The following is a 23,692-nucleotide window of genomic DNA, read 5'->3' as shown; positions in this document are numbered from 1 at the left end:
ACCTCCATACTGTTCTCCACAGTGGTTGTACAAATTTACATTCCCACCAACAGTGTAGGAGGGTTCCTTTTTCGCCACACTGTCTCCAGCATTTATTGTTTGTAGATTTTTTGATGTTGGCCATTCTGACCTCTGTGAGGTGATACTTCATTGTAGTTTTGATTTGCATTTCTCTAATTATTAGTAATTTGAGCATCTTTTCATGTTTTTGTTGGCCATCTGTATGTCTTATTTGGAGAAAAGTCTATTTAGGTCTTCTACCCATTTTTTGATTGGGTTGTTTGTTTTTCTGATATTGAGCTGAAGAGCTGTTCATATATTTTGGAGAATAATCCTTTGTTGGTTGCTTCATTTGTAAATATTTTCTCCCATTCAAAGGGTTGTCTTTTTGTCTTATTTATGGTTTCCTTTGCTGTGCAAAAGCTTTTAAGCTTAATTAGGTCCCATTTATTTTTGTTTTTTTTTTATTTTCATTACTCTAGGAAGTGGGTCAAAAAAGATCTTGTGGTGATTTATGTCAAAGAGTGTTCTGCCTATGTTTTCCTCTAAAAGTCTTACAGTGCCTGGCCTTACATTCAGGTCTTTAATCCATTTTGAGTTTATTTTTGTGTATGGTGTTAGGGAGTGTTCTAATTTCATTCTTTTACATGTAGCTGTCCAGTTATCCCAGCACCACATATTGAAAAGACTGTCATTTCCCCATTGTATATTCTTGTGTCCTTTGTCGTATTAGGTGACCATAGGTGTGTGGGATATCTCTGGGCTTTCTATCCTATTCCATTGGTCTATATTTCTGTTTTTGTGCCAGTACCATACTGTCTTGATCACTGTAGCTTTGTAGTATAGTCTGAAGTCAGGGATCCTGATTCCTCCAGCTCCATTTTTCTTTCTCAAGATTGCTTTGGCTATTCATGGTCTTCTGTGTTTCCATACAAATTGTAAATTTTTTTTGTTCTAATTCTGTGAAAAATACCAGTGGTAATTTGATAGGGATTACATTGAATCTGTAGATTGCTTTGGGTAGTATAGTCATTTTCACAATACTGATTCTTCCAATCCAAAAACTTGGCATGTCTCTCCATCTGTTTGTGTCTTTGATTTCTTTCATCAGTATCTTATAGTTTTCTGAATACGAGTCTTTTGCCTCCTTACGTAAGTTTATTCCTAGGTATTTTATCCTTTTTGTTGCAATGGTAAATGGGACTGTTTCCTTAATTTCTCTTTCTGATCTTTCGTTGTTAGCATATAGGAATGCAAGAGATTTCTGTGTATTAATTTTGTATCCTGAAACTTTACCAAATGCATGGATAAGCTCTAGTTGTTTTCTGGTGGCATCTTTAGGATTCTCTATGTATAGTATCATGTCATCTGCAAACAGTGACAGCTTTACTTCTTCTTTTCCAATTTGTATTCCTTTTATTTCTTTTTCTTCTCTGATTGCCGTGGCTAGGACTTCCAAAACTATGTCGAATAATAGTGGCAAGAGTGGGCATCTTTGTCCTGTTCCTGATCTTAGAGGAAATGCTTTCAGTTTTTCACCATTGAGAATGATGCTTGCTGTGGGTTTTTCATATATGGCCTTTATTATGTTAAGGTAGGTTCCCTCTATGCCCACTTTCTGGAGAGTTATTATTATAAATGGGTGTTGAGTTTTGTCAAAAGCTTTTTCTGCATCTATTGAGATGATCATATGGTTTTTATTCTTCAATTTGTCAATATGGTGTATCAAATTGATTGCTTTGTGCATATTGAAGAATGTTTGCATCCCTGTGATAAATCCCACTTAATCACTGTGTATTATCCTTTTAATGTGTTGTTGGATTCTGTTTGCCAGTCTTTTGTTGAGGATTTTTGCGTCCATATTCATCAGTGATACTGGCCTGTAATTTTTTTCTTTTGTTTTATCTTTGTCTGGTTTTGGTATCCGGGTGATGGTGGCCTCATAGAATGAGTTTGGGAGTTTTCCTTCCTCTGCAATTTTTTGAAACAGTTTCAGAAGGATAGGTGTTAGCTCTTCTTTAAATGTTTGATAGAATTCTCCTGTGAAGACATCTGGCCCTGGACTTTTGTTTTTGGAAGATTTTTAATCACAGTTTCGATTTCAGTACATGTGATTGGACTGTTCACATTTCTATTTCTTCCTGGTTCAGTCTTGGAAGGTTGTATCTTTCTAAGATTTTGTCCATTTCTTCTAGGTTGTCCTTTTTAATAGCCTATAGTTGTTTGTAGTAATCACTTATGATCCTTTGTATTTCTGTTGTGTCTGTTGTAACTTCTCATTTTTCATTTCTAATTTTATTGATTTAGATCCTCTCCCTTTTTTTCTTGATTAGTCTCAGTAAAGGATTATCAATTTAGTTTATCTTCTCAAAGAACCAGTTTTTAGTTTCACTGATTTTGCTATTGCTTTCTTCCTTTCTATTTCATTTATTTCTGCTCTGCTCATTATGATTTCTTTCCTTCCATTAACTTTGGGTTTTCTTTGTTCTTCTTTCTCTAGTTCTTTTTCTTTAGGTGTAAGGTTAGGTTGTTTATGTGAGATTCTTCTTGTTTCTTGAGGTAAGATTGTATAGCTATATATTTTCCTCTTAGAACTGCTTTTGCTGCATCCCATAGGTTTTAGGTCATTGTGTTTTCATTGTCATTTTTTCTAGGTATTTTTTGATTTCCTCTTTGATTTCTTCAGTGATCCATTGGTTATTTAGCAGCATATTGTTTAGCTTCCATGAGTTTTTGTTTTTTACAGTATTTTTCCTGTAACTGATTTCTAACTCATAGTGTTGTTATTGGAAAAGATGCTTGATATGATTTCAATTTTCTTAAATTTACCAAGGCTTGATTTGTGACCCAAGATATGATCTATCTTGGAGAATGTTACTTGTGCACTTGAGAAGAACATGTATTCTGCCACTTTTGGATGGAATGTCCTATAAATATCAATTAATTCTATCTGGTCTAATGTGTTATTTAAAGCTGTGTTTCCTTATTAATTTTCTGTCTGGATGATCTATCCATTGGTGTAAGTGAGGTGCAGTCTATTGAGGTTAGATCCCAGTACTGCAGTACTCATGCACCTGGACCAGCTGTGGGAGATATGAAGGCAGCTCAAACTCTGGTCTGGCCCTACCCCCATGTGTACCTGCCCACAGAGCCCACAGCTACTAAAACCAGACCCATCCTTGATGCAAGAGCTCTTGTCGTCCTTTTGGATGTTTTGCAGGAGCTGAATTTAGGAAGCCATCAGTGGGGGTGTAGCTCTGCAGTTTGTGCAGCTGAGAGGAGAGATTTCAACTCTTCTTCATTAGTCACATAGCCCCTTGGGCCCAGCTGTTGTTTTAGCCCCTCCTCTGGTTGAAATTCCAAGTTGGGGGAGCTATTTGAGCCCTCCTGGGACAGTAGGGCTGGTCCTGGTACCCACTGGCAGATTTCCTAGTAGCGAGAGGATTCTTCATGCTCCCAGGACAGCAGGGAGCTCCTGGCACCTGGTGACAGAGTTCCTAGTGTGGGGAGTTATCTGCACCCTCCCAGGACAGTGAGGCAGATTCTGGCACCCACTGATGGATTTCTTAGTAGGTAGCAAGAGGTTTCCGCACCCTCCCAGGAGAGCGGGGCAGGTCCTGGCACCCACTGGAAGGTTTCCTAGTAGCAAGACCTATCTGCACCCTCCTGGACCAGCAGGGCAGGTTCTGGTACCCACTGGCACATTTCCCAGTTTCAGAAGATAATCATACCCTCCCAGGACAGTGGGGCATGTCCCAAGACCCACTGATGGATTCCCTAGTAGGGAGAGTTATCAGCATGCTCCCAGGACAGCAAGGTGGGTTCTGGCATCCACCAATGGACGTCTTAGTTGTGGAAGCTATCCACACTCCCTCCCCGGACAGCATGGGTAGGTCCTGGGGCCCACTGCTGGAATTCTGAGTGGCTGGAACAATCCGCCCCCCTCAGGTCAGCAGGGGTGGGTCCTGAGGCCTGCTGGCAGAATTTCTAGTTTCGGGAGCTGTCTGTGTCCTTCCAGGTCATCACGGGCAGGGCCTGTTGTCCGCTTGCGGGCCTGGAAGAAGTGGCCAGTGCCCACCTCTGGAGACCAAGATCATGGCAGCTATTCGCACCTACCCACAGAGCTCCTATAGATGGTGTCCTGTTGCCTGGGAGTGCTCACAGGGAAAGAAGCTTTTATGGTGGTCCCGCCCCTCTCCTTGTGCGCCTCCCAATAATGGTGACTTGCCTCTCTGGTGGACCCAGGCTTCTTCCTAGTATACCCTCAGTTGCCACAGCTTGAACTGTGGCAGGCTCCTTCCACACCTAACCTTGGTCCTTTCTCTGAGATTGAGCTTTGGAGTCTGAGCTTCAGCATGCGACTCCCACTCTCACTGGCAGAGGAGTATCTCAGGTTGGGGAGCGCAGGGTGGCAGTGCCAACCTTCTGTGCAGGTTACTCTCCATTTTGCCTTCCACAAACTGGTTGCTGCTCTCCCCTTTTAGACTCCAAAACTGCCCCCTCTATCCAGTCTAACCACTGGTGAGGAGCCTTCCCAAGGTGCAGGAACCTTTCCTCCTTAGCAGCTCCTTCCCTGGGGTTCAGGCTCCATCCTGATTCCTTCTTTTTCTTTTTCCTTTTGTCCGACCTGGCTATGTGGAGGTTTTCTTGTCTTTTCTGGTGGCTGAGGTCTTCTTTTGGCCCTCAGTAGCTGTTCTGTGTGAATTGTTCCACTTGTAAATGTATTTTCAATGTTTCTGTGGAGGGAGATGAACTCTGCATCCTACTCCTCCACCATCTTGATCACCCCTAATTCAGATAATCTTGAATAATAATTTGTAAAGCTATATCTTCTCTTCCTGGAAAGAGCATTCAACACAGAAGACAATGCAAAGTTTATTAAGGCTCAATATAGAAACAAAGTGAATTAATTCCCCAATATTTTTCTTTTACCTCAGATGGTGAGAATTTATATTTCTGGACTTTCTCACAATCTGTGAATTTCATTTCTGGATTTGTTTTGGATGGTCTTATCATAATATGGAACAGTTATCACCATTGAGATACTACTATTACCAAAGCTCAGTGTTAAATTAAATCCCTTTACATGTTTACTAATATTTAATTCTCTTCATAAACTCATGAATATATGTTAAACTAGATTTCCATATCTACACTTTGACTTGAAAGATATCAAAACAATATTGGAAAGAGGTCCTATACCTTTCTTTGCCTTTCAAGAAATAATTTCTTAATGCACACTAAAATATTGATTTCTGACTGATTAAGCATTAGATGAACCACGTTTAATAACTGCACAACAAATTATTTTTATAAACAGAGGAACTTTAACAGAGAACTGTCATAGTCAGCAGTATTTTATGATTTAACCAGTTTTTTTGTTTTGTTTTTTTTTTTTGCATTTCTTGCTACTTTTCTCAGCAAAACTGACCTACTTCATGCATTGTGGATCTTGTCCCTTTAAGGTTGATTTCAGAGGTGTTTTTTTGTTTTTTGTTTTCCCTCTATTTATCTGACTTATCTGTAACTTTAATCCTTGTTTAAACACCTTAAGAGTTTCTGTCTACTCTGTTACTTAATATCTGGTGGAAATTTAAGAGAATGAGGACATCACCTGACCTAAAATCAAATGCACACCAGAGAAAATTCTAAATGAAAATTTGGAATAAGGTATCATATTAACCACATACAAACTGAACATTAAAAATCTAAATTTCTTATATAGTCTTCTTGATCCTATTTCTGCAAATCACAGGGAAACAAAGAAAAGAAAGAAAATGAAGTGAAGATACACTATTTGTTTTTTCCTTTTAAACAATAGAAATTTGTTCACACTAATAATTTACAACCAAAATTTAATTGTCTACAAATTAATATTCATTTCTCTGTGTTCTGTAATATAAACAAAACCTCTTTCTCAAAATTTATAACTTACCTTTGATGATAGACTTTAACATATATTGGAACGTTAATAGAAAGCCTAAAATTAGGAATGTGATAATTATTCCATGTTTTGTCTTTTTGTTATAGAACCACACTGGTTTTAAAATGCCTTTTGTAAGTCTATTGGTTTTTATTCATTAAGAAAATAAACATTTCTCTACTTTTCTTATTCCTACAATAAAACTGAATTTTCTAGCTATTAAGGATTACAGTAAATGTCATGTTTGCCAAGTAAATGCAAATTTCCTTAATAAGAATACACTTACAGGAAATAAAGTAGAATTTTTATTTTTTGATACTAGATGTGGAAGTTAAAATTCACAAATTATTAATTATTAAAAAAACTGAAGATTATTTTTGAGTAGACCCTGTGGTGTATTTTACAGCAGCACATACATATAACTTGCGCTCACAACCTAGCCTGAGAAAGATCACACTTAACTGAAATAATTTACTAGCTAGTTACTCTTAGTACGTCTTAGAAATATTCAAGTTTTTCACAGAAAATAATTTATGAAAGTGGTTAATGATGTCTTGCAAGGCCTCGTTAATTCTGAACTCTTAAGGTAAATTCATGAGTTTGAATTTTAAGGAAAGATACCTGTGAGCTTTAATTTATATTTTGTACAACAATGTAACCAACTTTATATTCATTTTTTCTTCTGGCCCACTAAGCATTTGTACTTCCGGTATTCATGAAGAAATTTATCTTGGTGTGGAATTAACTAGATATTTTTATGCTTTGGAATAAAATGGTCCTAAGCATAGCAAAGTATTAGTATTTATTATAATCATATATTTTTTAAGTCACTAAACATAACATTTTTACTATCACTGCTTTGGGGGATACTTTTGGGTTTTCCTTATGAATTACAAAATCTTCTCTTATATTCAACATATTATTTTTCTTCTTTTCTGTAAGTCAACATACAACCCAAAATTCGTATATGAAACTCAAGGATTCAAAGGCAGAAATGGCCTCTAGAACCAACCTGGAAATGGTCTCTTGCTTGTAAGTGGTTCCAAGTAAGCAATTGGTATATATGGAATGTTTCAATAATTGTTATACATTATTATATTTACTTAAATTTAACGCTGAACACTCTGGATACAGATACCCTCTGGCTAATGAGAGGACTGGAAAGAGATACTAAATTCTGAGAACACGGTTGACATACCTTACTGAAATACATAATTCACTCTGAAATTTTTTAGGTAATCATTTGAATAGGCAAGTTATTTAAAAACATCACTGTTGAATTCCAGCTTCCCTTCCAACATGTAAAGAGTTTGCAAATCATTATTTCTACTCTCACAACAAGAGGAAAAACTGAACAACTTTTCTTAGATCCATCAGAGAATTGAGATTATAGGACAAGCTGCCACCCTGAAAATTGGAGACAGGTGAATTCAGGGAATACAGATTAGCTTATCTGAAGCAGAACTTGCTGGAGTCCTTGGATGGTAACTTTAATGAATGGCTGAAAGCTGAAAGTTGACTAGCTTGAGTGTTAAATACTCCTGGTTGCCCATCCCAAGGAGGTGCCTCATACTGGGAGGTTTTACCTCTAAGAACCCCACCAAGTTCTTCCAATGAAGATCAGAGAAAAAAACCCTCTTCTGTTTATCCAGGGAAAGAGGAAAAGTAATTATTTTGAAATATATTCATTGGAAAGGTAACCATTTTGAAACAGGCCCAAAGTTTTCTCCACAACAGTAGCCTACCTAGAAAGAGAAAAGACTTCACCAGAGCCTGATCCAACTTAGGTGGAGGGAGATTACCCAACTCCAGTCCCTTCTAGCCTTCCTGTCTCAACTAAAAACTAAAGAGAAAAGCTAAGAGACACTTGTGAAGGTCACAGGACAGAGTGCATATCAGTTAAAGGGACTGAAACCTAATTATAGGTTTACTGATTAATTCCCCTCCCCCAATACCTCAGCAATACATCAACAGGGATTCTGTATAATAACAGAAGAATACAGCTGAATGTTGTTCAAGGCTCAGACTCTACTTAAAACTAAGACAACAGGGGAGACATACAAGGACACTGAAGGAAGGAGACACCTCTGAAACCTACCGTTCCAGTAAACTATACTTAGACTAACTCCTAGATAGATAAACGTAAAACTTCACATTAAAAGATCATCTATCTCAGTTCCTATTATCTGATACATCATGTCCAGCTTTCAACAAAAAATTACAAGGCACACTAAAAGGCAAAACACACATGCACACATATATGCATTTATAAACACACAACATACAATTGATTTTAAAGGGAACATTTTTTTATTTTGGAAATTATTTAAATACTTAATAATATTTTCTAGAAATGTGGGGCAAAATTAATATAAGAGAAAAATATGTGGGGATTACTACATCCTTAACAAAAACCAAGTCACTTCATTTGTATTTTTCCTACTTAACGTACTTGCAGAGTACTTGGCAGATACAAGCAATACATCATTCAATCTTAATCTATTTTGATGCAAGTGATTTCAGAGTTGTGCCAATTCCTTTTGGAATGTCATGTCCATGTAATTATTCAGTGCTTTATAGTTTATAATTTCATCATCATTAATGAAGTTAATGTGATGAGCTGAGAAAAACAGTAAAAACAATCAACTTCAACACTGTCAAAAGTACAAAGGCTATAATATAGTAGAGGTGATTTCAAACTAAATTTCCATCTTCATGTTGCTTTTTGCTACAAAGTACACATATCTATCTTCCACATAAACAATTTGGAATCTGGCAATAAAAAATCAATAAATGTTTTGAATGCTTTTATTTTAATATTGTCCTATGAGCATTAATATTTTTCAATTTAAGATTATTGAAAATAAATGTTTCAATTTATTAAGGAAGATGAAAATACAAACTAGTCAGGCTAAGTATAGCCAAACTCTATAATGAAAAATATTTACTTTCCAATTCAAAAAAACCAATAAATAATGGGGACTGATTCTCATGCTCAGTTAAATAAATTCTGGGAAACATTTAACAGATTGAGAATTATCAGGAACATTTTGATTTGCCTTACAATTAATTAGAGGCTAGCACTAAATCAGAATGTAAGAAAAAAAAAAAGTTTTTGTAGTTGTTTGGTTGATTTGTTTTATTGTGTTTTTCTAGGAAGGTGGTAAAGAGTTTTCTATTGCAAAGTACATTTTACAGAAAATAATGAAAGTCAACCACAATTTTACTACAAATGTATCAAACAGCATTTTTGTTGCTGATCTTTATGCATTGCATATGAAAACTCAATTCTACTCTTTCTCCATTCCATTATTAAGGTCCTGATATATATGTAGTCATGTCACAGGTTATTATTTCAAGCATTTATATGGCTTTGAGATTTCTGACATGCTTTAGTTATAGTAGGTATCATAACATTTCTTTGTGAATGATACATAAAGAAATTTAGGTGTCTTTGGGACATGCAGAAATGTCCATAAAGGTATCCATAACTTTCAAATTTCTTGTACCCTTGTACAAAAAAAATGTGTGTACTCCACAAAGCCTCCAATGTATGTTAGTCTTATGTGACCAAATTTGAGTTTTATATGTCCAAATGGAGTACATTTGTACTTTAAGAGTACAAATGAATCATTAAATACTGGGACCAAGTGCACAGTTATTAAAATTTTAGTCCTGGAGTCAGATAGACCTGTGTAAAACCCAGGATCTCCATTTGAAAATTTTTCTTTTGAAAATGATTCAAACTCTTGAGAATGTTTCTTAGTCTCACTTAGTTCTGAGGTTTTATGTTTCCAAAATATGGATAAAAATAACATGTACTTCAGGGAGGGGAAAAAGCAGAGGCTGGTAAAAATTTTTCCTGAAAGGACCAGATAGTAAATATTTTAGGTTTTGCAGGACATAAGTTTTTTATTGCAACTACTCAACTCTGCCATTGCAGCATAATAATGCCTATTCTAATATATATGGTTGTATTCCAATAAGAGTTTAGTTATAAAAACAGGCAGTGGACCAGATTTGTCCCATGAGACAGAGTTTGCCAACCAATCTATATAAAAAATTTGCTTATAATTATAATACCCACCCCTGAAACACATATACACCAAAAAAACCCACAAAAAAAAAAAAAAAGAAAAGGTTAACCAAAGAGTCTATGTAATGGGGAATGGGGAAGGAACTACTACAAGCTCAACAAAATATCATGAACAAAGTCAACGGCAAGAAACAATTAGAAAAATAGGTTTCAAACACACAGCACAGATAAATATTAATTGCTTTAATAATTAAAGCATATCTACAAAGCAAATAAGCAAAGGACCTACTACTCTGTAGAAAAATCAGCAAATTATATAAACAAGACATTTCACAGAAAAAGAAAAACAAGTAGCCCTTAAACATATGGAAAATCCTCGGTTTCACTCATTATAAGGAGATTTTAGTTTGCCAATTTTTCAGTTTATTAGTATGCATCAGTTAAGATTTAAACTAAAAATATATATGTAGCATATACATATATACATCCATACATATATTCAATCAGTCTTACAATATGCTAAAAGCTTGATTATATTTTTATAGGCCAGACAGTGGAAATATAGGCACTTTGATTGACTGTTGATCAAAAATAAATTGGCACAAAACTCTGTTGAGGGCCACTGAGAATGTCTACTAATTAAACTTCTAAGTATTTATCCCACGATATATTAGATACTTGTAAACTGATGCATGTTAACTAGATAAGTCTTTATTTTTTTATTTTTGATAATAGCAAAAGTTTAGCAATAGGAATGGTTTCAATAATTATGGCATATTGATACAGTGAAATACAATCATCTTAAAAACTAAATAAGGTTCCTATGTATTGATATGGATAAATTTCCAATATATGTTGTTAATTTCAAAGAGCACGATAAAATGAGTGTATATGGAATATTTTTCTTTAGAAATAATATATATTTACAATTTCAAAGTTTCTAAAGAGACATTGATAATTGGTAGTGATTGCGAGATGAGAGTGGGAGGAAGACACAGCTCTGCACTGATTACCTTCGATTCTCATTGAACTCAAATTGTAGTTTGGGCATCAGGGGTGGGAGTGAGACTCCACTCTTCACTGATTACATTTTAATACTTAATTTGAATTTGAATTATGTAAATACATGACCTATTCAAATATTAAATTAATAAAAAAGTATATACACAAAAGTTAATTATTTATTCATATCTGTGTCTAAGTTCAGACTTTAGACATGGATGCAAACAAATAAAGAGCTGTAGATGTCTCGAGGTTACAGTCTTTGAATGGAATGATTACGAACTGTAATGTTTGGAAATTTCTCACGTCTTGCTATTCAGCAAACAATACCTTAAAAAAGACAACAAAAAACTCAGCTCTACATTCTCACAAAAAGCCTAACTTTTAAAAGTGGAGTTGATAAGGGAGGACAAATTGTATTCCACTAATCGGGCACCACAATAACACCAGTGACAAGTTTTTAGTCTCCATCATGGGCTGGAAAATGCCCAGTTTATTTGACTAGTAAACAATAAATGCAGTTATTTAAGTTTTAGAAGGCCTAGGTTAAAAAGAAAATAGACAAAGAATATATTTTCTTGTCAATGCTGATAATTACTTGAAATATCATTAAAGAAAAATATAAAGCATGACGTTTGCTATCACTATAATCACTTTGCAAGGAAAGTGAAAGTTTCCACAAGAAAACTTTGTGGTGGAGAGATTACGGGGTTGAAACTCCAGAACAGTGATTAAAATCTTAACTCCTCCACTTGGGAGCTTCTGATTAACTTCCCTAGTTTACTTTAATAATTTATAACATATTGAAAATATTCCCTCTGTCGCAGAGTCACAGTCAGATTTAAATGTGTAATAGATGAAGAAGTGCTTATCACCACACTACCCGCTCTGCAAACATTAATCAATATTAGTTGACTCTGGATCAGTGTCTATGTAAGTGTAAAAATGGTTTTTTTATAAACCCCTCCATGTTATGGTACTATCCAACCAGAAACCAAGATTGTATAACCCAAGAGATTACTTGGGCATTTTTCTTTGACAGAATTCTTTACTTTAAATGAATATATTTTATTAAGTTAAATTCACTTACTGTCAATTTTACTCTTTTCCAAAACGGTTTTGAGAAATAGTGTGAACATACACTGCATCTCATTTTTGAGCTATAAAGCATAGTTATTCACTATGTGCAATAACCTGAGATTGTAAGGCAACTGCAAGTGAAACTCCTTACTACTCTTACCAGAATTGATAGCCTTCCATTTTAAATATTTTCTACCCCTTGAAATACAACTTGTTCCTGACATTTTTAATCATAAATATCTGTACAGTTTGCTAAGAACAATGACTACAATAACAACCAGGACAAATAATGATACTTTCTTTTTCCTAAATCAGGAAGCATCTACCACTTTATAATTTGTATCTATTAGATAAAAGTATATGGGCTTTTAAAATATATGACACTATATAATTATATAGAGCCAATTAAAGTATAAATATATGACTTATATGACTCTAATGTATCACCCATAAAAAAGATCTGACCATAGGTGCCAAAAAAATCAAATTCTTATAATACGACAAAATTAAACACATACAATAAGGACTAATCAATTAAAGCTGTGTATTACTGGAACATAAATGGACAGAATAATAGGAAAAAAGAGAAAATTTATAAATACACCTAAATGCACCTGCCATTTTAGGATATGTTTAAGGTAATATCCCAAGATGTGGGAGTAACTGTGCTTGAGATGACTAATTGGCACTGCGGAAAAAATTAGTCAAATCAATAACTTATAAGATGAAGCAAAACTCCAAAGCTATTCAAGTGTTTAAATTTAAAACAATGAATCATAACAAACTAGAAGGAATTGTGGGAGACTTCATTTATATTCTTGGAGTGAGGAAAAATTCCCAAAGCCATAAAGAAAAGATCAAAATATCCATTCGATAGCTAGAGATAAATGTACATCAACATGGATGTAGATATAGTTATAGAAATTGATAGAAAAATGTTACTACACTTATTACATACATGAAAGGTTATTATCCCTAATATATAAGGAGCTTTTACAAATTGCTTTTTTTAAAAATAGAAAACAGAGTTATGAAAACAGGTTTCAAATAAGGAAAGATCCATTAAACTTAGGGGAAAAAGTATTTAACATCCCTCAGAATAAGACAAGTGCACTTTAAAATTATTGTTACAAGATAAACTGAAGCATATTAAAAATTTTAAGAGTTTATCTGAGCAAAAATGGATTCAAATTGGACAACACCTAACCGGAAGTGGTTAAGAGTGCTCTACTAACAGGAGCTCAGGGAGAGATATATGGAAAAGGTGTGGAAGCAAAGCAAAAAAAAATATTGATTGGCCATAGCTTAAAGCCTAGCTGGCTGTCGTGATTTGTTGTCCTTAGGTTTCAATTTTATAACTTTGCATTTACAGACTTAGATTTTGGTGTGCTTATATAAGTTGCCATGGCATTAGAGACCCCTCAGTCTAATGGCCTCCTTCTTTAATTATTTTAGCAGTATGTTGTGATACTGATTTTTACCTCACAGCTTTGTAAAAGCCAAATGTTCAATAACACCTTAAGTTTGGGAAGATGTGGAGGAACAGGCTGATAGGAACATGAATTGGAAAGCAGCAAAGGAAATTTGATAGCTTTCAAACACATGTAGTAAGTTCTAATATATATGTGTATCTGTATTTATCTGTCTATATCTATGTCTAAATCTAAATCTAGGTCTATATCTGCTAACTCAGTAATTCCACCCCTGGGAATTGACTCTAGAGATGCTAGATACTTATTATGCATTCAGAAAGGAACAGGAATGCACAGCATTGAAATGACCAACGAATACGTTTATTCACAGCAGCACTGTTCACAATAACTGAAGCCTGGAAATAACTTAAATGCACACAAATAGGTACCTGTGAAATAAACTGTGCTACGTATTGACAATCAAATATTTTTAAAAACATTACATGCACACATATATACACAAATAAGTAAAGATGGAGGAGGCTTTGTAGGTACAAATAGGTAAAGGCCACCAAACTAAACTAAGCGAAAAAAGGAAGGTGTCCAACAAAGGGTGTTCTATCCTGTTTCCCATAAAAAAGTGAAAGCATAAATATATATTCTTGTTATTTAAAAAATACCCTGGAAAGTTAAACAAGAAAGTAATACAAGTGCTTATCTCTGGTAGTGGGATTCCCAGAAGGAGGGTCAAGTCCCAAGAGAACTGAGAAGCGGTGTGGAAGCAAAACTCTTCATACTTTTCACCTGTTTGCTTTTGTGAATCATGTGGTTGCATTATCTACTAAAATATAACTTAGAGAAAAGAAAAAAAAAAACTGCATAGCTGATTCAGTGACTGTAAGTCATTAGCAGCAGAAAAACCTGGAGGCTTTGGTTGTTGTCAAAGAATGTTATTTGCACCGATGCGGGTTCAGTTGCATAACAATGACTGAACTGAGGGTTTTTTGGTCTTTTCCTCTTTCTTGACCATTTTCCCCTGGAGCCTTTTCTCAGCTAATATACAAGAATTTAAACTTCTTCAGGCACAGTCACTATAGATAGAAACAAGAATTGTTAACCATTTTTTTGAGCAGCATTTTAAGGTTAATTTGTATCCTTCTAGAATTAAGTCCATAGGACAGTGGCTCCTTCGAAACACTGGGCTTCATGCACAGAGAAAGAGAAACAGTGTTCACAAACATTATCTAACTTAGTATTCACATAATTCCTAAACTGAACTCATACTCCTAAAATAGAGGTAAGAATAGAGGATCCTCCATGTTAAATTGTCTAAAGTCACAAAAAATAAAGTGATTCAAGCTGAGTGCTAAGCTATATTATTGACTTCTTTCTCCAGGAAACGGTGTTGCTAAGAAGTCTTTACACAGGAGCTAACCCTCTTTGTAATGAATTCAGTTGATAGTATTAATCACCCATAGTCCTAGATGCTGATTTTCTGCTGCTATGGAAATAAATGAAGACTGAGCAAATGAGAACAAGCAAAGACTATTTGTTGAAAGCTTGCTGTGTAGCAAGGGAGTCAACCACCATCACCTGTTTTTTGGTAGACACTCAAAGGCAGACAGAGGTGTGGAAAACCTTACAGTGAAAAAAAGGGAAGGCTTCCAGTCTGTTCTGACTGGAGATTATTAGGATGGGGAAGCTGGAGCTGGTTAAGAAATAAGGAAGGCATCCTTTGAGATTGGTTAGGATAATATGTTTGCGTTTCTCTGGATGGTGCTAAAATGGAAGTAGGGAAAAAAATTAGGGAAGCTGTCAGTTATTGAACAAGTCCTGACCTGTTGCTGCAGAAGTTGTGGGTCAGAGTCCTGTTTTTATCAATGGTCTGGCCTTTGTCCCTTGGTACACTCAGTCTCTCACTGCCCTCAAGGAGGGCAATCTCTCTTGGGGGAAACATATTGACCAAGATGGCTGAGGAATTTGTCTCTACCCATTTGGGCCTCCTCCCTCCCCTTTAGTGTGTGTTGTGCATCTGCATTAACCAGACCTTCTTAGGAGATAACACTCCTTCTTAATCTCTTAAAGGGTCACAACTCTTTAGGAGATAACCTTCCTTCTTCATCTTGTCAGGGGTCACAATGACCCATTAATTGCTTTGTACCTGTAGATCTGGATTGTGTAGACTGTCAATATTGTGTCATTTGACTTATAACCCTTTGTCTCAAAAACTTGTATAACTGTGCTTTCTCCTCTAATGAGCAGAATAGTCCTCAGAGTTTTCTGAAAGACTGTCTCCCAGGTTATAATCCTCAGATTGGCTCGCATAAAATTTTCCATTTCTTCCTTAGATCAACTGATGGTTAATTTTTTGAGTGACACAGCCTTAACTTTCCCCTCAGGCTGACTGAACTTTAGACATCTTTCTTCCTGACTCTGGGACTCTGACCTCTTTTTCTTAGAGCATTTAATTTAGAAAACTTGTAAATTCTTTCTCTGACCCTTTGGACCTAAACCTTTTTAAAAAGCCTCTTGCAGGCTTCCCTGGTGGCGCAGTGGTTGAGAATCTGCCTGCCAATGCAGGGGACACGGGTTCGAGCCCTGGTCTGGGAAGATCCCACATGCCGCGGAGCAACTGTGCCCGTGAGCCACAACTACTGAGCCTGAGCGTCTGGAGCCTCTGCTCCGCAACAAGAGAGGCCGCGATAGTGAGAGGCCTGCGCACCGCGATGAAGAGTGGCCCCCACTCGCCGCAACTGGAGAAAGCCCTCACACAGAAACGAAGACCCAAAACAGCCAAAAATAAACATAATAAATAAATAATAAATAAAAATTAAAAAAAAAAAAAAAAAAGCCTCTTGTTTTACAGCCCAGGACTGCCTTTCTCAAAGTTCTGGGAGCCATCCTTTTGAAATAAAATCATCAAGGAAGATACTGATGCAGAAAGCCCGGCCTCTCTGCACCAGTGTCGAATTGAATCTCACAAACAGAGTTTCAGGTGAAGCAGAAAAGAATAGCTGTATTGCTTTGCCAAGCAAAGCGGGATACAGCAGGCTCCTGCCCTCGAAAACTATGTGTCCCAACCTGGGTGGATTTGATCAAGAGTTTTATAGCAATAGTTCAAGGGTGGGGTTGCTGAAGAGATTAGGGTGCGTGCAGGGCCTGCACTCCCTTAATCTCGTCTCAGGTGGTCGGTCTCCTAATCTTGATGAGGTTCTCTTATCCCTTTAATCTTGCCTCAGGTGGTTTCTTGTCTGCTCCTCTCTTGATTAGCAACTGTTTAGATCTGTCCTTTGGAACTCAGGGAAGGTCGTGGAGGCTGGAGTCTTGCCAACAAGAAATGGGGACAAAAAGGCTTTCATGCCCAGGAACCCCACAGGGTCCTTCTCGGTTTCAATAGTGTCCCATCTTCCAACCTCTGTGGGAGGGAAGGAGACTAACTCCTAACTTCCTAGGATACCTTGTTGCAAATTGTAAAACTGCCTCCCATCCAGAAGAGAAAGTTTACTTTCCTTTAGGTAAAGCCAAGTAGCAAACACAGAGCGTCTGTGATCTCCCCCAAACCCAGCTCTTAAAAATTTTCCCAACCTTTGTTTAAGTGGAGTTTAATTCAGACTCTGTCTCTCTCCTATTTCAATAGCCTTGAATAAAGTCTTTCTTACCTGTTCAACTTCATCTGGTGCAAACTTTGCTTTGTCAAATGCATCATAACTTTAGCATCACAATTTTTTTCTATCACATACTTTAAAGAATAAAATAAATAGATGTGAAAGGTAGAAAGACTAAAGTAAAATGACAATTTAAAATGTTAGCAATAAAACAGATAAATGGGTGTTGGCTAAAACACAATTAACAAATTGAGTCTTATTTACATAAACATTTATTGAAAAAGGAAAAATAAACTTTGCTTAAAAGATCTCTGCATAAAAAAAACAATGATTAAAATGGCAATTTAATGCAGGAATATAGAAACCTCGGACTAATGATGTAAATTGAGCCAGATAGGGTCTTTTCGGCTAAGCAGTTTTAGTTTTTTTTTTTTTTTTTGACAACTTTCTCAAAAAACTTGTGGTTATTGTGAGGGGTTTCTGACTGGTGTTATACCAAGACACTTTTTTCTGTATATAATTTTGTTTAAGATTACAGTAGTTTCTCTAACTTTGGTCACTCTCCATAATTCTCTTAATACAATCATTAACAGACCACATAGGGTTAACAGTTGGCCCATACAGAGAGGGATGTGTTTTGAATATTTAGTGTACATTCAGAATATTAATTGCAAATTCTTACTAACATTCCCTCTATTAGGTCTAGATAACTATCCTGTTACTGTTACGTAGTTAGTCAGACATTAGCAACAAGGAGGTGACAGTGGCAAAAAGACAAGTGGGGAATAATCAAGTCACACCCCAGCCATCTGGGACCCTCTCCTGACCCCACCCAGAATGGGCGAAACTGTGGTTGGGTGGTGGGCAAACTTATCCTGATAAAGAGGGGGCACAGTAACATGACGGAACTTCTCTGGGCTACACAAGCCCAGACTAGACAGGCATATAACCTATAGGAAACCCAAATTCATTATACCATCATTATAATAAAATCTGCATGTGGTTGTGTCCATCCCCCCGCCTCCCGTGGGCTGTTCTTAGCGAATCAAGGCTAAGGGCATGCACAATAATGAACTTGTTACGTAGCTTGGGACTGTCAATCAAATAATGATCCCCTGTCACTCACCCATGAGTGCACCCGGCCTCCTTGAAGAACAACTCCTTATAAACACCCTTAAGCCTGTACAGAAGGGCTGGTTTCAGTTTGCAGAAACAGCCTGCTCTCCCTCTGAGAGTGTAATTATGCTTTAATAAAACTTTGCTTTGCACTTAAGCCCAAAGTGGTAGTCTGCAGTTCTTTGCTTGCTATCACAAGGACTGAAATTGCTGGTCCGGGTCTTCTGTTGACCTCCTCGGTTGAAGCTATTTTCACACAACACATGCCAACCCGGTGACATTACAACCTCTGAAAAATCTTTAACTTGGAATTTTATGTAGACACGTAAATAGCTAAGGGTTACTCAATCACACCACCTTTTACACAAAGCAAAACTTCAACACATCTACATGTAGAGAGAAAAAAATCTCTAATGTGGAATCATTAATAAGCATTTCTGTGTCAGTAGGGGAATGGTGATATGATTAGCCACAAGCATCTGTCTGACCTGATTTGACTTGTTTTTCTTTGTCTTCTAGGTTTAATGCCATATCTATCTACTCATTCATTTAATGCCTAGTGCTCTTCATGACTCACAAAGACCTACATCAGAATGGGCACATCATTCTTTTAGAAATTTAACATCAACAGCAAAGACACTTTTGTCTTTTTTGTCTATAATATCATGATTTAAGTGGAGAATCTTTATCAAAAGTTTCCGTATTCATAGTTGTCTCTCTTAATTGTATTGAACTAGCAGAGGTCTGATTCCCTTTAAAACACTGCCAAATGTTTGCCACTGCTGTCAGTTACCTGAGAATGTTTTCTTTGTATCTTTTCTGTATCCTTAAAACTGCTGTTTCTTAGTTTTTGAGAGAAAGGGAAAAGTCTCCAGAACACTTGTAATCCAGAAAAAAACTATCTCAACAAAAACAGCCAAATTTTACTGAATATTTACTCTCAGGAAATTTGCTCTGGCTTTAAAACATAAAACTTTAATTTTTATAATCCTGTGATACAGATATTATGTGACATAAGTATTATTGTTCAACAGGTGAGAAAGATTTATAAGTAACAGAACCCATACCCATTACCATTATCCAATATTGACTTCCCATTCCATTGGTGCTCCATGAAGTAATACCCATCACCTCAGTGGCTGCAACCAGAATAGAATATGGCCCTATTTCATGATAACCATGACGTATATATTATTTTTAAGTAAATGAAGTCTACAATCAAGCTCTTGTTAACCTTAAAAAATAAAAGAGCCATTGACTTTATTAGCAAAATGGGTTTATTAAGGAGCAGAAAAGAATTGCAATTTGGGACATGCAGCTATGCACATGGCAAACCATGTGCAATTCCAGTAAAGCAAAGGAGACTCTTTTATAGAAGAGAGGAAGCTGGGAGGGGCTGTTTATAACAAAAAGCCCATTGAAGGAAACTGGGAGTTCAAAGCATAGTGGCTTTTCATTGGCTGAGTTGTGACAGTCTCTGATTGGCTGAGCTGTTGCCAGGCAAGAAGAAAATCTTCCTTCTACTAGTGGTAGTAGTGTCACTTCCTACTAAACATGCAAGGTGTGTCTCTTCTTATTGGGATCTGTACTGAGGTCAAGTGGTACTTGTGTGAGAGCTCCCCCCTCTGGCCTCCTGACTCTATTTTAGCAAGGTTATTAATTTTCATACTCTCAACCTAACAAAGCTATTGGAAACACAGTTATGTTAATACAACATGACCAAGATTATAATACAATATATGCATCAAATATTGTAGGGGAACACAGACTCCTCTCAGCAAAAATATAAATATAACAAACTAAAAGTTAAATTAGTGCTGTTTATATTGTCTTTAGTTTTGAATCACTGTGAACCACTAATAATTCTAAATGAAATATTCAGTCTAGACCATGTCCTTCTTTATTATTTTGAGTGCCTTATTGTGTTTAAGTATTTCTTTGGCATTTTATCTCCTCACCTGTATCTTATCATGATTTTTTTCCCCCAAAGGCCCATCCAGATCTTCAAGATAAAAAAGAAAAAAAAGAAAGAAAGAAAGCATATTTAAATGTATTTACAAAATAGGATATATGTACTGTTCTGATTATTTTAAAGCTGTCTAAATGAAATTTACGGCATCACAAGCCCATCACCCTATCCAAACTTTTGTTAAGAAGATATGCCAGTAGAACTGGTATTTTCCACTTTACGCAATTATCTAAAGCTCCTTGAGCTTCACTTTCTGGTGAAATTACATCTTGTCCTAGGGAGTAAAAAGTTCTTTGTTGTTTTTGTCTCATGACCTCATTCTTCTCTATAGAAGACTTAGGGATTCATCATGAGACCCTTAGAAAAATGCAGCATTTATTAAACCTCTTGACCATGGTCCAGGTCTGAGAATCATATATAAGAAGACTTGGTTTATAAGGAAGGAAGAAGCTGTGATTCGAGCAAAGCTGAAGGGTAATTGACAAGTAATATGCAAGCCATATAGACAGGGCCAAGATGAGTGTAAGATCCAAGAGAGAGAATTACAGCTCGATGGGCTTAATCGTTAATCGTGGATGCTTAAATGTTGGAAAATAGACAGTGAGAAATTCATGTGAGTAAAAAACATTTTTACTTTTTACATTTTACATTTTACATTTGAGCTGTGTTCAAATCTGGGCATACATATATAGAATGGATTAACACATCAGATATGTGCCTTAGAGGGCCTGTTGTTCTTTGGATATGGCTCACTAAACTGACTCTAGTTTTCATTCTTGGGCTGGTAATATATAATAGTGTGTTCTGCAGATTGTTTCTTAGCTGAAAACATTACATTGAAAATGGACAGAATATAAAGATTTTAATGATTAATGTTATGCTGTATCTTTTTATTAATATTTTCATTGGAAATATCCTTATTTTGTGTTTATCATATTTTCCTAATGCTCTGCAATTATATGTATGGCTTTTTAAATCTGAAAAAAATACATGCTACTGAAAAATAGCTAGTATATACTTATGTTTAAACCTGCTAGATGAGGGAAATACTGAAAATGAAAGCAGTAAAATAACTTTCTTATTTGGATAATTGAAAAAATAACTAGCCCAAAGTGAATTTAATTTGGCAATTGTCCATATTTTATGTCCCTAATATTAAATATTTTTCTGTGTTCCTAAATATATACAGTTGTGAAAAATATGGACTATCATTAGTGTTGAAAAGTTCTATACCTTTATTCAATAAAATATTGTGGAACAAATCACGAATTTTTTAAAAGATATGGAATAAAAATGACTAAATAAAGAACTGAGTGACTGCATGAATGAATGAATAATGTATTCTAGTTGTTAATACCTGACTTGAAAATAAATTACATAATGTATGGGTAGTGCAGAAGGGAATGTTCCAAATAATTGAAGGAATTTAGGTTATCCTTGTGACTGACCTCAGTTATTCTGAAGTGAGAAATTCCCACAGAAGGCACGTCCATAAAGCCTTCATGCTTTACTTACTTCTTAAAGTTTGGGAAAATGGTGCCTCTTCTGGCCTGCCACACAGCTTTTAGTGTACCTTATGGCATATAGACAGAATTGATAAAGTCATTAAATTAGACTCATAAATTCACAGAGTTTTGAGGCTAAAAGTGTATTTTAGAAATCATTTAATCTAATATCCCTCATCTGTTGGATCAAAAAGCAGAGGCATAAATACTAACCTATTTCCTCAGTTTACACAATGACTTAACTATGAGCTTTGGTTAGAATCTTGCACTATTCCCGTTCAACCATTGGTCCCTATGCTACAATGAAACTATTTTCCTTAAGGACACACAGACACACATTGGCAGGATAAAAATACATAAACTGATCTGCAATTTTAGTTAAAAATGATTAATTTGACCAAAACACTATTTAATCAAACAAATAAACCAGAAGAAAAATGGAAAAAATATTGATATCTGGTGTATGTATTAACAAATATATTACCTTATATTTAACCCATTACCACTCTCACTTTATGTTTTGTAGTTATAATGCATAACTAAAATTGAGATATAACATTCAAATAAAATGTTATGATAAGGAAAAAAAAAATCTAACAAATACTTATAATCTTGAGAACTACAGAACTTCCAGCAGGTAGTGACTATGTTCAAAGCTCTGTACAGAGTGACCTAACCAAAGTTTAAAGCAGCTTAAAGCCTTGACTCAAGGATGACCCCAGGTCCCCCAACCCCCCTCCAATTCCTGCCTGAGAAGGCTCAATGCTGCCAGGAAAATTTGCTCTTTGTTTCAGCTAAAACTTGGTGATAGCCAGATCAACCTCTGAACCCCCTCTTGGAGCAGTTACTTTAGAAATCTTGCAATTTTAAATCTTTCTCTATCTTTTCAGATGTAAATCTATCACCCAAAACTGTTTCCTCAAGGACCTGGAGAACTGTCTCTTTGAAATGCAAACATTCAGGGAGAGGACTCTCAGAAACTCTCTCCCAGTCCCAGGGGGAGGATCTGGGGACCTTGCTTCAATTACCTGCTGCCATAAAGATAGGAGAAGTTCGTTTCTCCTCTGACTAAAAGCCAGTTAACAAAAACTGGTAGCGCAGTCACATGGACTAATACCTCTTAGCAACTTTCAGTGCCTCTCCCTTAGCACAGGCCAGTCTTGAAAGGTTTCCAGGCTTTTTTTTCACAGCTTTGAGTTCAATTCACACTGGACCCTCTTTCCTATTGCAAAAACTAGTGTCCAGTTGTGTTTATAATTGACAATATGTTACTAGGTGGCTGGAGTTGGCAAATCAATCTCAGACTATGGGTGATTGAGTGAGGTCATCTCATTGCAACTATTTCAGGAGGAGTATCAAGACCTACACAGCATTATGATGCCATCCACATGAACTCCATTTCATACTATATTTTGAGATTAAATTTTTTAAACATAAATGTTTCATTATTAAACAGCTTTAGTGTAGCTGGAGTTGATGCCAAAGACAGAAGGATTGACTTCCTAAACCTGTTCCATTTTACTAAGAAAGAAAATCCTCCCTAACTTTTTAAGGCAAGTAATACCTACTCTAAATCTTCAAAGTCCAGGTGGATTAAATGTGTGATATCTTCGCTATGAATGACAGGAGTCCAGAAAACTATGGCTAACTAGAGTATACAAGTGCTATTCCAACAACATTCAAATTTAGAATAATAAAATCCCAACTAACATGCAAGTTAATTTTGAGCCTTACATGGCTATGTTTTTACCCACGGTTTACGATAATTTTATTATATGCATGAAAAAAAATACTGTTTGTGGTCATTAGTGTGCTTATAGGTCTATTAAATCCCGTGACATGTCTTTGTATGTTTATAAAACAGTTTGTGTTTTAATTGAGTTGAATTGACATTTAAAAACAAAACAAAGTTTTAAATCTGGTGTGTTTATAAATTTAGCTTCTATATATGCTATATTTGAAAAAATAATGTGTTCCTTTATTTTATTTAATGTAATCAAGTTTCAGGGCTTTCTTATCTCCCTGGGTTTTCAAAGGTAAACAG

At 35.8% G+C, this 23,692-nt stretch overlaps 1 long non-coding RNA gene across 1 annotated transcript; it reads left to right on the top strand.

The window, feature by feature from the left end:
• The first annotated feature begins 2,196 nt into the window (after nt 1-2,196).
• Nucleotides 2,197-23,297, top strand: LOC309662147. The gene is made up of 2 exons (XR_014264537.1): nt 2,197-15,997; nt 16,320-23,297. It is a non-coding gene; the product is annotated as an uncharacterized lncRNA (long non-coding RNA).
• The last annotated feature ends 395 nt before the right edge of the window (nt 23,298-23,692 follow it).

This window comes from Balaenoptera physalus (genome assembly GCF_965194825.1).
Source record: "Balaenoptera physalus genome assembly, chromosome: 5".
NCBI lineage: Eukaryota > Metazoa > Chordata > Mammalia > Artiodactyla > Balaenopteridae > Balaenoptera > Balaenoptera physalus.
Note: the sequence above shows the minus strand (reverse complement) of the source record. Positions and strands in the feature narration are given on the sequence as shown.